Here is a 17,840-nt window from a genome sequence, read left to right on the forward strand (position 1 = left end):
CCGCAGACCATGCTTAGCAGGTTTAGCGAGGTGTTAGGGTCTCCTTATTGTCACTCTAATCTCTGCACAATAGGGAGTACCAAAAAGCCAGATTGGTAGGGACATCCACCTCCTAATGGGTAAGTCACCCCTATTAAATAGCGTTGGTTTGTATTCCAGTTATGGAACAAATGACAAATTCGGAGGTAATTTGTAGTTTTCCTAATGATACAAACCTTTGCTGTTTAAACATGCTTGCCCGCCAACCCTGTCCCCCTTGAAGTCCTACCTCCAAGCAAAGTGAGCTCAATCACAGGTGTGTGAGTAAGAGGGGTAGCAAGCTACTCCCCCTACAGTCCTCTAACTAGTGGGATGGGTAGTTAACCCTCGCTAAATTTTAATGGCTCATCCTTTCAGCTTCGCCAAAAGTAATACCCCTATTAAATAGCAAAGGTTTGTATTGTTAGGAAAAATACAAATTACCTCTGAATTTGTCATATTGCTGATGGGTTTATATAAGAAATGTATTTTACAATCCTAATATCAATAAAGATATCTGTGAATGGTATACAGTACTTCCAAATCACTTGAGGAATACAGTAAAAGACTGTCATGATCCTATGATGATATTTTTATTAATTCTTGGGGTTGTAGGATAGATGTCTTAACCTAAGCCATTGATTGTTATTAGATCATTAAATACAGTATGTAACCTTAGGGATAGATTCCTATAAAGCACCAAAATCAGGGAGTTTGCAATTGAGAGTCATTCCGACTCTTGTTACAGATTCGGTGGTAGTCAAAACAATAGCTAATTTGTTAGTTGGATGTTTAATGAAATTGGTAATTCGATTAGGCAATGATAGGTTGATCTTTATCAAAGGCACGACTGGGGAGCCAATGGTGAATAAAGTCAGGATAGTATAATTAATGGATAAGGTTGGGTAGATTTCACATTGATTTTAGGGTAACATTGGTTAATCATCGACAAAAGACACTTATTGTATTGTTGTTCTCTGTTTATGAACGTTTAAGATGAAGTATGCCCAGGAAGTCAAGAACAATAACGTTGAATAAGCTTGTCAATGAACTAATCGAGACTAGGTTAGTGAATCAGTGTGTGTGATAAGTTTTTCCATAGTTTAAGGCAAGAAAAGTAAGATGGTGAAGATGGGTATAATAAGCTGGATTATTTCTATTATAAAAGTCATGAACATGTCTAGTTTGTCATATTTCCACTATTTTATATTTATTACATTAGAATATTTAATATTGGTTATAGTTTATAGTGCAGAAATTTTTACTGAAAGTATGGTCTTAATATTGAACTGTTAAGTAAAATATTTGAATCGCAGGTATTTTTGTATAAGTAACATATTTTGTTTATTTTTCAGAATAGAATCATCAAAAAATTTTTCATATGCACAAATTATAGCGAGACAGTCCTAATGACATCAAGATGAAGATCAGCATCAAATAATCTGGGATTTACTGCAGAAGATTTCCAAGTTTCCCTGGAAGACGAAATAATAGATTAATTTTATTCATTTCTAATTTCAAAGCGAATACCAAATCATCTCAACTCAAGCAGCCACAATATCATTAAATTTTTCTGGAATATCAAAATACCCTTATGAGAAATATTACAGGGCTGCAAAATATTTTGAAAGGCTCATTTGACAAGAGAATTGAGATTTTAGGGGTTTGTGTTACAATGTCACTCCATTATATCCTATAGGTTCAATAGCACTCACTAACTGAAGATAAAAAATATATTACAGTAAAGTAATAAATCTTTTTACAATGATATTAATGGATTATTTCAAGTTTATCAAGGTGTCTTTATTTCTTGAAGTCATGAATCAAATATCAAAGCTATCAACTTTTATAGTCAGTCTGGTAGCAAGTATTTTATTTGCTCTTGATCTCTACAAACTTGGTGCATATAAAGCTGTTTGTTTCTACACAAATACAAACCATTGTCCTTTACTATAGGAGAATAGATAGTAGCGGAGCTAGAGCATGGCATTTAAAATAACGAGGTGTAACCATCCGACAAGTAGCAGGGAGGCGGCTGCCTACCCTACCAGCTCATTGCTATATACTTAGATCTCAGCCATTAGTGAAAGAAAGCTCACACCTCACTGACTGGAGGTAATATTTGGCAGGATTTTACTATTTCTTACTTTTTCTTTTCCATTGTGTTTTTTTGTGTGATTGCTTTCTTCAAGAAAGCCTCCTGTTATGCTGATAAGTCTGGAAGTACTGCCTAAGACCTGCGGTACTGTTCTTTCACGGGTGCCTTTGATGTTGATCCTCATCTGTTGTGTCCTCGGTATTGAGGTCATACCTGTTCCCAAGTTTCCCCTTGTGATAATTACCTTTATTTCCCTTGCAAATAAACTATGGTAATTGGGGCCACCTAGTGAGAACCAGGGATTTTGGGTAGGGAAAATTTTCTGCCGAATTGATAAATAATGGTAAAACTAACCTTTTCTTTTCTATACAGTATTCTCTGTGACGCATAGTAAATCCACAAAAAGTTGCACAAAATATGGGGGATCCTAGGTAAAACTTCAGAAGTATGATGCACTCAATATTAAAAGAAAATATCTACATTGCAAGAGCATGTGAAAAGCTACGCAAAAGGTATACTGTATTTTTATGAGAAATTGAACGAGGTTACGTAAGCACAATCACTTCCAATTACAGTTTATTGGCCGAGAGCTGTGACATCATTGATGTAATGGTTTCATAACCAATTACGAATGATTTCAGTCAAAAACAGTTTTACAGTGGTTTCAGTGGAGTAATACAGTTACCGCATAACGTCCACTGGTATCTGTGTTTGACTGAATACTTCAAATAATAAAAAAAAAAAAAAATGGCGTTCAGTTCATTTGTTGTTGTAATGTGTTGGATGCCAGTCATGGAGTTCAATGAATTTAAAGTATTTTCCCCCAAATTTAGAATAATTTCTGCAAACTTAGGATATTACCCCTGAATTTAGGATAATTTCCCCGAGTTTAGGGCAATGCCTGCTCTTTTGGCCACTTCCGTGTAATAGCCGAGTTTCACGGTACTCCTGGTGTAGTGAATCATTTTTTAAAAGTTCATTGTGTTATCCTTAAAGGGTTAGTGTTCCAAGTGCGGTTCTGACTTAGTTTTTAAGGAAGACCAGCGCATCTACTGCAACGCTTCTGTAAAGATTGAGAAGATGAAAAGTGACATAGGTGTCAATCATAAGGTAAGGAATAAGTTATTTACTTTATCATAATGTAAGGATTTATTTGTAATTTACATTTAGTTTGCGACCTAAGAAGGGGGTCCTCGGGCCTTCCCCCAGGCTATGGGTTGTGATCCGGGAAGGGGGTCCGGGGGCTTGCCCCTCCTACGAGCCCTCTTCCCCATCCTTCTTTGGACTTGTTATCACTTCAGCAAGCGGATTACCCTCTCCCTTGAAGGAGCTCACCTCCTGAGCATGACACTTAAAACATGCTTGCCAGGTTACTTCGGAACCTCTGCGTGATCTTTCCTCTCACAAGGAGGATTCTAGTCCTGCCTTTCAGAGGAGCTCTCTCTCATCCTCCATGGATGACTCTTCACCCAGACTATATACTCCAAGGACTTCTCAGCATCCAGATCCTCACCCTTACGCTCTTCCAGATGACTAGCTTCCTGAGTGAGCTCTTCATCGTATCGTCAGTCTCGTGTTAGACCTTCACCTCACAGTTTCAGATGTGCTTTCAGACGAGCTTCTCCTGTATCTTCTCTTGAAGTCCAGGTTCTTGCTTCTCGTGCCTTGAGCGTTCTTTCTAGCGCTTCAAATGATCTTGCTCTTCTTAGGCATAGAACATCTTGTTTTGCTAGACATTCTACCTCTGGAAACTCTGCCTCCCTTCGCCACACACATCGTGACCGATCTTCTAGATGGTTAGTTTGAGAAGCTCCCGATCGCCTTGGCAACTGCCCGAAAGTCAGGTTTTATCTTGTCAGGCCTCGTCACTTGCGCCACATGTCCCTCAAGCTCTCATCTCCTTGCTTCACTTCGGGCAAACAAAGTACTTCCAGACGTTCCCCTCTTTTAAAGAGCGAGCAAGCAATCTTACACTTTCCGCGTTGGAGAATGGAGAAGTGTGCTCACCCAGCTTGCACTCTGTATTAAACAATCTTTCGTCATTAGAGGACAACAATCGCTCTCTTCACGATTGTAGGTGATATCCCTTGTCCAATCGCTGCAAGCCTTCTTTGATAGAACAAGATTCTTGCTTTTCACCTGTTTATTCTAGACATGAAAGTCGTCACCATCAGCGAATGTATGCTTCTTCAAGGCATTCTCTTGCAGATCATCACCAATGTTTGTCACTTGTTTACCGCAGGGACTTTATTGTTTACCGCAGGGACTTTTCTTTAGTAGAGATAAGTCTGGGTAAAAGAGCCCCTCTAATCTTGCGTATCCAGACGAAACAGTAAAGCCACGTTCTGAGTCGAATTCTGAGTAAGCAGACCTATGCCTACAAGGCTCTCCAGACACCTGTCATAGGCTCATCCTAGTCTTGCCAGAAGTGACCAATTGCCTCCTTCTGCAAGGCATACAACAGGTAAGCCTTCCCCATAGGTACTTTCCCATTCAGAAGAGTCACAATCTCTCCCAAGCAAGGTTGGGGCTCCCGGGAGGGAGGATCCCGCTTCTCAAGTCTCTGTCTCCCAGCATTGTCCATGTTAAACTAAATACTAAAAGGCGTAACGGACAGCATTCCTGTCACTTCCTCCAGAGGTTTGTTTTCTCTGAGAGATGCCTTTGGTGGAGAACTATTGGCTCTAGCCAATTGAGTGCTCTGAAGAACATCCCCTCCAGCAAAGAGGAAGAAGACCGATTCTCGATTCATCAGCCACCCTATAGATGAAAGGACAACAGGAAACTCAGGAACATTGGCTAACAACCTCTCCTTTCTTGGTAGGCACCTATAATAGCAGAGACGCCAAGACTGCTCCTTGGGAAGCCTGTCCTCAGGATCCAATACTTTCCTGTTGGTGTAAGTTGTAAGAGTTATGGAGTAAGAGACTTCAGCTTGAACTTCTCGTCGTTCTGGAGACGATGATCCCAAAAAAGAGAACTTCAAGTCTGAGTTGGAGGGTTCTGAAGGAGACCTCGCCTAGCTGCATTCGAAAAGTGAATGACCTCTGAGAGGCAGTATTATCATCTCCGAAAGGCAAGACAGTGGTGATAGACCTTTTTTGCACCCCCAGTTCTGCCAGACAAAAACTCGAGATTCCATGGCTGGTTTTGGTCAAGGGATTCCCTTAGGGGAGGGACTCCTCCCACTAGATCATGGCAGCCTTCTCTCCACAACTTGAGTACTATCATAGGCAGGAGGCCCTTCTCCTCTTCCACTTAATCCGGCAGTGGCATCGCTAATTATCAGGATGCTCTTCAGAACAGCTAACGGCAGTCCCAATTTCCATCTCAACAGCAGAGGTGTTGTGCATGGCCATGACGGCCATTGCAAAAAGGCAGGTGGCTAACTGGATTGACCTCTCGTCTGGCGCCACCAGCTTCTAGGTAGACACCGAGGATCTTGCCAACCCACCCAAGAAACAGGCCCTTAAGAGCATTGTCCTAACGGGGACCATGACAGTGGAATTTCTTTGGAACCAGGCTGCCAACCAGTGGGCAATGTGGGTGCTTGAGCATCGAGACGCGGTGACCCCTCGTTTCCCTAAACACATCAGTCATGCGGAGGAACTTACCTTCCGTAACTCATCCTTCAAGGACCCATCACTCTCCTCCGGCAGAGATAGAGGCATAGGACTCCATCCTCCAGAGAACGGTATCCTTTCTCTAGTCCCAACCTTCAATGTCAGGTCAAGGGGAACCTTCGTTCAACCAGCCCAAAAACATGCTGAAAAGAGGAGCATAACCTGAATTATCCATCCTCAAAACCCTTTCTGCAGTGTTTCCCCTCTTGACAGAACCAGGGTCAGGGAAGAGGTATGGGGGAAGGGGAGAGAAAAATGCCTTTGCTGTGAAAGGCATTCCCCCCCCATTCTACCATCCGTTGGGGGATGCCTACAGGCTAATTGGGGGAGTTGTTTCTACAGTGGAAAGATGGACGGTGGAGCTTCTCCAGTCTGCATATATCCTCCCATTCATCAGCTCTCCCCTCTCTCTAATTCATCCTTCGGCGTCATCATTCTTATTTTGCTAGCGGGCAGCAGAAGATCTTGCCCTACAGAAAGAAGTACAGAGCATGTTGCCAAAGGGTGCATTTTAAGAGGTCGACTACCGCTCCTCAGTCTTCTTCAGTCAATGCTTTTCTGTAAGGATGGTGTCTGGAGACTGGTCATCGGCCTCTTAGCTCTCATCAACTTCATCTGCTCAGCACCCTTTAAGATGGAGACAGCAGCCACGGTCAGGCAAGCAGCAAGTTCGCAGGATTACAAGGGGACTGGATCTAAAGATGCCTACTTGCAGATGCCAAGGCTTTAGACTAAAGTGAAACATATTTCTTATTCAGAGGAAATTTCTATGCTTATTAGGAGTTTTGAGCAGACCCAGCCTCCATTTTAGGTGATCCTTCCTTCCAGGAACGTGATAAAGGGAGCACCCTACGAACCGATGAGGTGAGCTTTGGACATGGATGTCACTTTGAAGACTGTTTTCATGCTCGCTTTAGCTTCAGCTAAACGTGTTAGCGAGCTGCATGGTGGCTCTCCTCCAACATCACCCATTCAAGGGAGTGGAGCAGGTCTCTCTCTCTTACGTTCCAGATTTCATCGTGGAAACTTGGAACCTGTCTGTGTCCAATTCCTGATTTCTATCTTGACGAGTTATAAGTTCGGAATGTCTAGGACTATGAGACCACGGCTACAGCACCTTTCTGTTATTAAGGGAAGAACCAAGAAGATCTCCAGGAATACAATCTCTTTCTGGTTGAGGGAAGTGATCTCTCAAACTCGCTCTGGGTTTTTCGCAGAAGAATCACAAGTTAGAGCTCACGACATGAGAGGCATCAGCACTTCTCTGGCATTCAAGAGGAATTGGTGGTCCAGGTTCTCCAACTAGGAAGCATCAAAAGACCTTCACCACCCACTACCTGCGGGATGTGACTCACAGGTCCCTAGACATGTTTACTGCAGTACCTGTTGTAGCTTTTTAGCAGGTGGTATAAACTGACATGGCTTCTCTACAGGACCAGTAAATGTGAGTTGAGAGCTGAGGTTACGTATAAGATTGGAATGAAAATAAAGAATGACTTGCCTTTTCTTTTTCATTTCAATCTTCCCCTTCCTTGGGATACAGCATCGGAAGACTGGACTCTATTTCTCAGTCATGTAAGCCCAGACTGCTTGTAGCTATTCTGTACTCAAGCATGGGAGTTTTCTTCTCACTCCTTATGAGGGAAGAGTGATGTAGCGAGGCAAAGCCATAATCATAAGACAAGTCTTCAAGTTGTTACATCTTCAAACCCATTACTTACCAGGCTTACTACATGAAGTACGCTGGCTCAAGTTCAACACTTTTAACAGCCAGACTCATGAAACATGCTGGTTTTCCTGCAGTAGTTCACGAGGTGTAAAGAACCCTTACTCTTATGCATATAGATTCGAGTTTCAGGTTTCCTGGGGGTAAGCTTCCAGCCAGTTGGAAAAGAACGATGGGTTGTATTCGTGTAGGAACAAGATCACAAATTTTTTAATTTGTATTTTTCCTAACTATACAAACCTAAATCCTTTACTCAAACTTGCAAGCCATCACCAGCCCCTGTGAAAGTCTCAGGCTTTGTTCAATGAGCCGGCTGGAGGGCAGTCGCCTCCCCTCTACCGATAGTTAATTACCTGTTGCTTGTTTAGTTCTCTTTATCGTCTTAATTGATGTGTTTAAGCTTTGCTCTTGTCTATTCTCCTATAGTAAAGGACAAAGGTTTGTAGAATTAAAAGAAAAATGTGATGCTATTTTTTTCTAGTAAATTCTAAATGCCCAAGATTTAATTTGAGAATTAGTTTCAGATCTACATTTATGAGCTGCCTTGACTTTCTAATTAAAATTCAATTACAATTTCATAATCATTTAGTTATTTGTTCCAAACTAGTTGGCAAATATGAATATACCGATGATTAATTCATTCCCAATATAGGTAATGTTAAATGGATTGGTTTCATATTACATATTGTGATGTTTTTTTTTAAAAAGAGGGAAATTTAACATTAACAACCAATTAAGACCAACAAAAGTATATGAGGAAGGACCTCTTCCTTAGAAGTTTTCTGCTCGTTTTCAATTTTTATTAACTAGCTGTTAAATCAAATGACCTCTTTAACATAACTGTACTTCAAGATTATGTAATTTTTTAAGATTGTGTAAAATACTGCAAACAAGTTATCTAAATGTGTGACCAAAGGGAAATTGATATTAATTGTCTTTTTAGCAATTGATTCCAATTCATTCTACAATTGCATGTGATTATAACCTCAAACTAATTATCTCTGTCTATGCATACCATTTCATCTCTATTCTTCAAGACTGTTATCCAATTATTACCAACTGTCGTTGAAATTTCTTCAATGAAACGTAGAATTTATAGTAGGCCTATGTTCTCTTGAAAGGTATAAGCAAATACCATATACTTGAGATAGTAGCTATTGGACAAAAAACATCTGGCTCAATTAGCTTGCCAGTGCTGTTCAGTCACTTTTTTTCCTAGGGGTGTGGGGCAGGATTAGCTTATATTTTTTTGCAATCAACATGTATAAGTATTGGCAATGTAAATATACTGGGGAAGTAAAAATAAACAGTTATTGATGAATTTGGCTCATATACAGTATTTCAAAATAACCAACATACTGTATTTCATTTCCTTCTTGCAATAATGACAGATATTCTGCTTAACTGAAGATTTCATATAATGTCCCAGTACTAGAATCCTTTTCAATATATTTTAGTTAAAGGGAGAACCAAATATGCTCTGTAAAGATTCCACTCTTTAGTTATTAAGTAGGTTTATGTATTGTGGGAGCAATTATTTTGTGTAATGGGAACCATGGAAAGTCATAAATAGAATAATTTTGAATATTTATGAATGAGTCGCTATTTAAGGTTATGAATGGTATTGCTAAGCATTAGAAGGTTAATATGATCTCTCTGTCTTTCTCTCTTGGAATGAAGGTTATATTCACATCAAAAAGTATACCTGCTTATAAATAAGTTTAGATTGTTTTGAAGCTTTTTTCCCCAAAATATTAATGCAGCACTGTATATTAATTAATCTGGTCACATAAAACATTCCAAATGCTTGTTTGCAGTAGATCCTATTATTTTTTTTTTTTCAATCTAGTAGATGAGAATTTGTTTCAAAATATTAGAATGACAAAATTGCTATGATAAAGATGAAATTTCTTGTCTACTGGTTTTAAGCTTTGCATATTCTTTTTACAAAAGACATAGTTAAATGCCTCTTGCTCTAGTCTAGAATATAGCTTATATAGTTAATAACAGTATTTTACAAATTAAATTTATATTAAAAGTTTTTATCAGTCATATTAATTTAATTTGTCAGTCTTAAGAGAAGGAAACTATTAGTGAAGTAGTTCTAAATCAACATTCACGGAATAGTTCTTGTTTAAGGTAGATGTTCTAAGATGGGTTTTAATGTACAATTTCAATATTACTGTATTCCTGAAAGACTTGAAGGAACAGTTATACCTAATGAAAGGGTTAAGATTAATATTTTTAAAGTGAGAATGTTCAGACAGCTGTTTTTTTATGTGCTGTTGAAAATTAAAGGGATTTAGGAATTGCACCCAATGCACTAATTTGGGGAAAAAATAATTCGGTCATGATAAATTATTTAGGACATTAGGAATAATTACCTATAGGGAAGTTCATATGAAAAATATCGGTTTCATAGAACAATTTGGTGAATGACTGAGATGCCTTTCAAGGTAGTATTTTGAAGGATTATTTTTAAAGGTTATTACAGTACTTTTAAAATAATATTTGAAGATTCACATGGTCATATTGTGGTTGAAATTTTCAATTGTATTAGCAATATAGATTGTATCTTTTAAACCTATGTGAGGTGGTTTTATAGGTATAATTGTTTTGCAAATCTAAAACATAACTCCTTAAATAGGATTTGAATTTAAAATGATTATCAAAAAGATATCAAATGCTTAAAACCAGTTGCATTTTAGGGATATATATCAAATGCTTAAAACCAGCTTGCTCTTTATATATGTTAAAATACTTATTTATAATTTTATTAAAGTAAATATTAATCTTTAAAACTTATAGATGAGGCCTGTAAAACTCATAATTGTACACTGGTATAATGATTCAAATATTTTGAAAATAGGTGATACTTTATAAGGTTTATTGCACAAGAATAATTGGTATAGATGAAAATACAGTACTTGTAAGATACAAGAGCTAGGGTCCTGAATGATAATGTATGACAAGAAAGGGACATGTATATTGAATAAGTAAAGGTAGATGGCCCAACATATGTCATTTGGTAATATGGGCATTACAAACTACTTTAGTCATATTCCAAGTTCATTATGGTCAGAGTTGAAAAGGGGTTATTCATAATATTGAGTACAAGATATTTGAGTAGCTAAATAGAATTAACTTCTTCATCCATAATGGAAATGACACGTCTTGAGTTGAGCAATTTAATCAACTTGGGATCTCTCATTTGGTCGATTCTAATTAGCTATTCAAATATCTTGTACTTATTGTGAATGAACCCTTTCCAGCTCGGACTATAATGAACCTAGAATATGATGAAAGCAGTCAATAATGCCCGTATTACTGATATCAAAATGTTGGGCCATCTACCTTTACTTATTCAATGTATGTATGTCACTTTCTTGCCATATATCATCATTCAGGACCCTAGCTCTTGTATCTTCGTATTTTCATCTGCACCAATTATTCTTGTGCGATAAACCTATCACCTAATAAATTTTTAGTATATCTTTGGATATTAAAATCATTAAAACTGGTCAAGATGTATTTATTAATCTCAAAATTGTAAAATAACTATTAGATATATTTATAATACTCACATTTGTAAAATGTTCAAGAATAACAAAATAAAATGCATATCAGATGTATTATACTTTTTAATTTAGTTTCTCCTGATACACACAAGGAAAACGTGCAATGAAAAAAAAAAAATTAATAAAAATGAAAAAGCTACGACAGAGTATTCTCCCTATATAAAACCTCATATAACAGAGTATTCTCCCTAAACGCCCCCCTACCCCTTCTAGCATCTGCAAATGCCTTATTCCTCATGGAAAAAAGGGCCAAAAGGTTCATGAAATAGCCCTCTCTCTTAACTAGCCACTTGACTGTTTGGACTGTTATTTACCCCCCCCCCCCACATACAGAGTTTGTTCAACCCCCAACTGGAGAATGAGAGCAGCAGTACCAGTGCTTTATGATTGAATATAGTCAAAGCCAAGATGGCCGAACTGTCTTGTATTTCATCTTGGACAAAAAGTCCACTTCTTAATTCACCTTTCTGTCAAGTAGGCTTTTTCCTGACTAGTCATAATAATTACAGCCTTATACCATTAGTTAATATTCCTTAAAGGCCTCTGAATTTTGAATCTTGAAGCTATTAGATTTAAATATTAGGTACAAAAGTTTACTCGGCTATGTAATTAAAACTTCCCATTAACCCAATATGGTTGAAGAAAAACTTAGAAATTCATTAAAGACTTTTATTGTAGAAGATTCAGTGCCAAACAGGACAGGTTTCAGTGTCATCAGCTTAGCTATATGATAGAAGTACAAAGACTATGGAGTCAATGACATGCATCAGATTTATGAAACTCCATTTTGTAAGCTTTAAATGCCTTAGATTCAAAGAAAACTAAGTTTGTCATGCATCGACCTCACAATTCGACCAAGAAAGGCTCTTGAGTGAGCCATCCTTCATCAAATTATGGTGCATGGAATGACAAAAGCCTGGTTTTCTTTGTTTTATCCAGCATCCATATTATTATCTGAACCCTGGTGCATTTGAAGCTCAGCATTTGAGGTTACATATTTCATGATTGTGTAAGTAAGTAGTGCTTTCTCTAATAGAATAAAATTATTAATAAAATAAAAGGAAAAGGAAAGCCCACCAAGGCCATCCCCTTTCCCACCTAGTAACCACAAACTTAATGCAAAGTTGTTTTTTTTTTTTCTGAGGAAGCAATGTTACTAGGCCCTTGAATGCTTTCCTTTTCCTTCTTTTTTTTCATGTTTTATTGATAATTTTACATACAATGATATCAGGATTGTAATTCAAAGACCTCGGGAATAGTTTGGAGCTCTTCATGAAGTTAAATGGTAAAAAATTGGTCATTATTTACATTATAAAGCAGATTCCAGCTATCATATTGTTACGTTGATTCTTTAATGAAACATGAAATTATACACTTACACAAGAAAAATTCATAAATATTTCTAGAATGGAAATCAAAGCCAAAATCTAAAAAGTAAAAAGGGTAATTTTCAAGCCTTTGTGCAATTTCAGAACGATTGATTATTACAGACACCTGAAGCTCGCTCAAAAGCAGACAAGATTCACAAATGCCAAGATGCCTCCCTGTCTCGTCCCATTTTATGCATATGATTGAGTCGGGTAAAAGAGAAGACACGTGCAAGACTACTGCCCTGACCATCCTTGCTGCTTCCCCCAACAGACAGTCAGATCGGACCGAAGTACGCATTCGTCTTACACGTGGACACTTCTGTAAATCACTTTAGCTATGTAATAAAAAGTTCTCAAATACAAACCCTAGGAAAAGCTATAACCTGAAAAACTTCATAAAGCTAATGACACTATTTTAAACAAATAATAAACTTATGAAAATAACTTTCTTTTTATATGCAGATAGTTATGAAATATGATTCTAAATGAACGTTTACCTATAATTTGAATATATTAAGTATTAATTTCTAAGTTCATATAGATTCTAATAAAAAACTTAGCCTACACCCAATACCCCCCAAAATATACAAAACTTCTAATACATCTACAGAATTCAACCCCGCTAAATACTACCCTCATCTCATACTATCTTCAGCTTCTAATTCCTTACTAAAGTTTATTATCCTCAGCATATAAGCCTATAAACTATCAGCATCATATAATTATTTATACTGTATGCTCCTTAGCTTATGATCGCTTACTATCCTCTGCTCATGAGCATACAGTATTTTCTCTGACTAAGGTATCCTCGGCAAATGATAAAATATTCTTTGTTTATTATGTATTTTATGCAGGTCCTGTGTAACTCAATACATCACTACAAGTTAAGGGTAAAATAGTTAATATCAAGCTATTTCTAGTAATTAAGATAATTGGATATTTTCTTGATTTTTATCTTTAAACTTTAGATTAACCGAACATGAAATTACGCTTCATATACTTTTTTAAAAGTTACCAGAATGACCTTCGACACAGAAGCCAGTTGGAGAACAAGATATTAAGCTGATAAGAACAGATACTACACATTGATTTAGCCAAAAGGACAATATTTGCTACTGAATACTGGCAGAAGATGAACAAATATTAAATAAAAGATATGATTTTAGTATTGTTTGGAATATGAATGTCTCTAAGCTCCTGGGTAACTTTTAATGTAAGGTAGTTGAAAATAAGTGCCATTAAAGGGAAATATACCATTAGATTAATAAATACTTGATTATCTATAACAGCCAGCAATTCAACAACATAATGACACTAAAAATTATGAATTCATTATGCATTTTGATTTGAATAATGAAGAAGATTAGAATTGCTTTTGTGATAGAGAAACACAGGACCAGGAATAATAACTTCTATAAAAGTTAATTATTGATAATAAAATATATATTAATAAAGAGCAAAACATCAAACTCGAATCTCTCTGAACAAAATGCCACATTATAATCTTCTATTATTTATTTCTCGGTGGCTTTATGAAGAAAGATTTTCTCCTTAAATACTTCAAATAAACAATTAATACTTCATAACTCTAGAATTGAGAAACTAACTACAGTAGGTCTTTAAAGAATTTTTCATGTAAATTAAAAGAAACTACACTTTTATGTAAAATAGTTATCTAAGAAAATCTATATTTAGGCATATATTAAAACTTAAGTGAATTTTTTAATACATTTCTAAGATTATAAGACTTTTAAAAACTTGAAATATTTTTTTTGCATGTGCTCAATTTACTAAAACTAAGAATTCTAAATTCTCTGAAAAAAAAAAAACTTGTTTTTTAAAGAAACTTGAGTTTGAAGTTTGCCAATGGGTAGACTGACTGAGTATTGAACTTGCTAAATGAATAGAGGATATTTTTCACCTTTTTACAGTCAAATAAAATTGATTGATAAGCTATGCTACATAAATTACAATACAAAACCCACCCTAATTCTGCATGAAAAATCAAATTCATACCCATCTACATAAAAAAAAGCTGTAACTAAAATCCTATGCCTCTGACTTCTTTAAGGAAATGCTGACAAAAAATCGACTTGTCCACCTTGGGACATTACCTATTGAAAGGAAATAGGCAACAGAACGACCTAACTTCTCCATAAGAATCTCACACCAATCACTCATTACTAGCACATCAATCCCTCATTCCTTGCAGTGGACTTTCTAACACTTTCATAGTACAAATTCCTAACAATCAATATTTCAAAATTCTCATCCCAATTTGATCACTGATATAAAGGATGCAAGTTTACTGGGTTTTAAAAATTTTCATATACCAATGTGCAGTGAATAACCATTTTTGAAAGTAAAAGTTTCTTTAAAAAATAACTAATTTCAATACCAAGAGGAAATTACAAAAAAAAAAAAAAGATATTCAACACTGAATTTGGTGATTAAATGTTTTTTCAGATGGTAATTGGATTTAATTTAGAAATATAGCCTACCCTTGTACCTGTGAGGCCAATAAGCATCCAATTGCAGCTGGGGGAAAACCATGTAGGTACACTTTGAAGAAAAAGTTTTAAGAGCTTTGACGGAAAGATAAAAGAATGAAAGAAGGAAAGGAGGAGGTAAATTTGAAAGCTATTAAGCTAGTGCAGCTACAGTAAGGCCTGAAGAAATGCTGCTAAGACTATTGAGTACAGTAATGCCTACAGAGAATCTTGTGAGGTTCACTGATAGCACTACCCACGAGAGAGAGAGAGAGAGAGAGAGAGAGAGAGAGAGAGAGAGAGAGAGAGAGACAGAGAGAGAGACAGAGAGAGAGAGAGAGAGAGAGAGAGAGAGAGAGAGAGAGAGAGAGAGAGAGAGAGAGAGAGAGAGAGAGAGAGAGAGAGAGAGGGGTGAAGTGTAAGTTATCCTACTTCCCTGTATTGTGGAGCACAAAAGTAACACCAAGGTAGCTAGGTTATGCAACAACCACATTCCCAAATCTTATTTTCATTACTTTTGAAGCTCCATCAATAATCTTTAACTTAATATATATATTTCTCAATACTCGAAACCACTCCAGCCTTAGTGAGCTCTGATGATCCCTTAAAGGCAAACAACTAAACCAATGGTATCTTTGAAGGGTGTGGGCACAGAAATAATTACTCACATAATCAGTTGTGGGTACTGTACTTTGGTTTTGGCAAGATTAAAACCTTGAGAGACGTCCAAAGACACAAACTTTAATATTGCTCAGTAACATTTTTAATTGTACCCTCTTTCAATATGACAAGTTGTAAATTTCTCATGACAAATAACGAGTAAATTTTGCTATTACTTTAATAACTATCCATGTTCTGAGTGAATTATTCCAATCATTATAACTCTAGCCAAAATTTCATACTAGTTTCAAATAGGATAAATTGGTACCACTTATATAATGAATTAAAAGAAAACTGGCTAAACGGCCAAGAAATCTAAGAAAAGAACAAAAGCTATAATGGCTACACAAAAAATATCAGGTAAGAACCTGCCCACGATTCAGTGTATTATCTAATCATCTTACAATTTTTATACTTTAAGATAAGATATCTAACATAAACTTAGTTAAGGGATTAAAAAAGGGAGTGGAAACAATTAATGGATGAAAAAAGGAGTAAAATGGATTATGAATAACCTATATTTAGGGAATTAAACTTTTAGTATGATATTCCAATTATTGTGAATTGCACAGGTGTAAAATACCTAATACGTCTCTTAGAACGTTATGAATTTACCTCATGGAAAGATACCGTTTGAAAACTGGACTATTTCTGCACATCAGTATTGCATTAACCAAAAAACATACCCAGAAATCAATGCATCTTTAAAACACAGGTTATAAGGATATGTAAACTAGTTATTTTATGGAAATGGAACTTTGATACCTTGACCAATGTAAGAAAAAGAAAAAAAAAATCTTTGACCTAAATCCAGGAAACTTCGCACTTCAAAACACAACACAAATCTGACAAAATTTTTAGTCAATAATTTATAAAGACATTCTTCATACTAAGAACACACAAGCACACAAACACATACAGACTGCTTTCCTGTCAATGAAAAGATATTCAAGAACTTATTACACAATTCATCTAAAATTGATTAAAGTGTTATTTATCCCTTCTTTATGTCATAGGCACAAATGACAGGAGCCAAGAAACAAAATGGAATTTATGAACCGAGCTGTGCACCTTTTCAGAGAGCCCAGGTATCTCGCCATAACAAAAAGCCCTGAAATGCAAGACTTCAAAATGACCTTCTTACCAAATTCCTTGAAATACTTACGTTAAGTACACTTATATTTAATCTTTAACATTTTAATAATACTTGAACTTGAAATTTTTGTGACAATTTGGCAAATACTGGAAGTTATCATAAATTACACATTAACTTCAGAAAGAGCATAAACATGTCAAAAGCACATTGAATCACAATCCTTTTACATTAGATAGACTTTTCACTACTTACATTACACAGTTCATGAGAAATTTGATATTTTTGTCATTGACACAAGTGCATACAACTTTGCTAGAATTTAAAATAATAGTACCAAAACCTGTACATTTGACATTATAACCTTCTACAATGTAAGCTTCTTAAACAATCTGAAACATTTGATTCAAGTAAGATAATTCATACCAAATTCTAAATTCTGATAAAGCATTACAAACTTAAAGAATTTGAGGCCTTTGAGAAAGATAATGATAGCATAACACATAATTATCATGACTTTGGCTGTCAGAATAAAACCTGCACTGACAAGACAGCTGGATCAATGAGCAGACTAAAGCCCAACATGTTTACCAGTACAGGCTGTCGACCTTTGGCAAGTACAATATCATCAAGTTAACACACTGATCTGCAGCTCTCAAGAAACCAGTAAGTGAATGAACAAGTTCTGTACATGGGGAATAAAATAACGGTCTAAAAGAACAAGTGATTACTCTAGTCAAGATCAGGATCTACTTCATGGACCCTTTAGCCCTTTTTATGGTGAGGAATAAAATGGCAAATGCCGATGCTAAAAGAGGAGGGGGGCAGTGGGAGACTCATCAGCCATATGAGGCGAGTCTTTGTTTTTTTTTTATAACATTTCCAATTTTGGAATAAGGAAGGATACAGGATGGGGAATGGGAGATCTGAAATTGGAGGTGAGCATCAAATTGAAATAAAAGAGAATTTCTTCATAATTGAACATTACTGGAAAATGTGTACAAAACCTTCCTTTACTTTCAACAATTAGCATGTTATTCTTCAAGGTATATTCATGTAGCTCCGAGAGAGAGAGAGAGAGAGAGAGAGAGAGAGAGAGAGAGAGAGAGAGAGAGAGAGAGAGAGAGAGAGAGAGAGAGAGATTACTATATTACTTAAAGTACTTGGAAATTAAAGGAGCTTCAT

General features: G+C 36.2%; 1 pseudogene; it reads right to left on the minus strand.

Annotated features, from left to right (window-relative positions):
• Nucleotides 1–13,377: 13,377 nt before the first annotated feature.
• Nucleotides 13,378–13,524, minus strand: LOC137644686 (U2 spliceosomal RNA; annotated as a pseudogene).
• Between the last annotated feature and the right edge of the window lie 4,316 nt (nucleotides 13,525–17,840).

The sequence above is a fragment of the Palaemon carinicauda genome, chromosome 7 (assembly GCF_036898095.1).
Source record: "Palaemon carinicauda isolate YSFRI2023 chromosome 7, ASM3689809v2, whole genome shotgun sequence".
In the NCBI taxonomy this organism is placed as follows: Eukaryota; Metazoa; Arthropoda; class Malacostraca; order Decapoda; family Palaemonidae; genus Palaemon; species Palaemon carinicauda.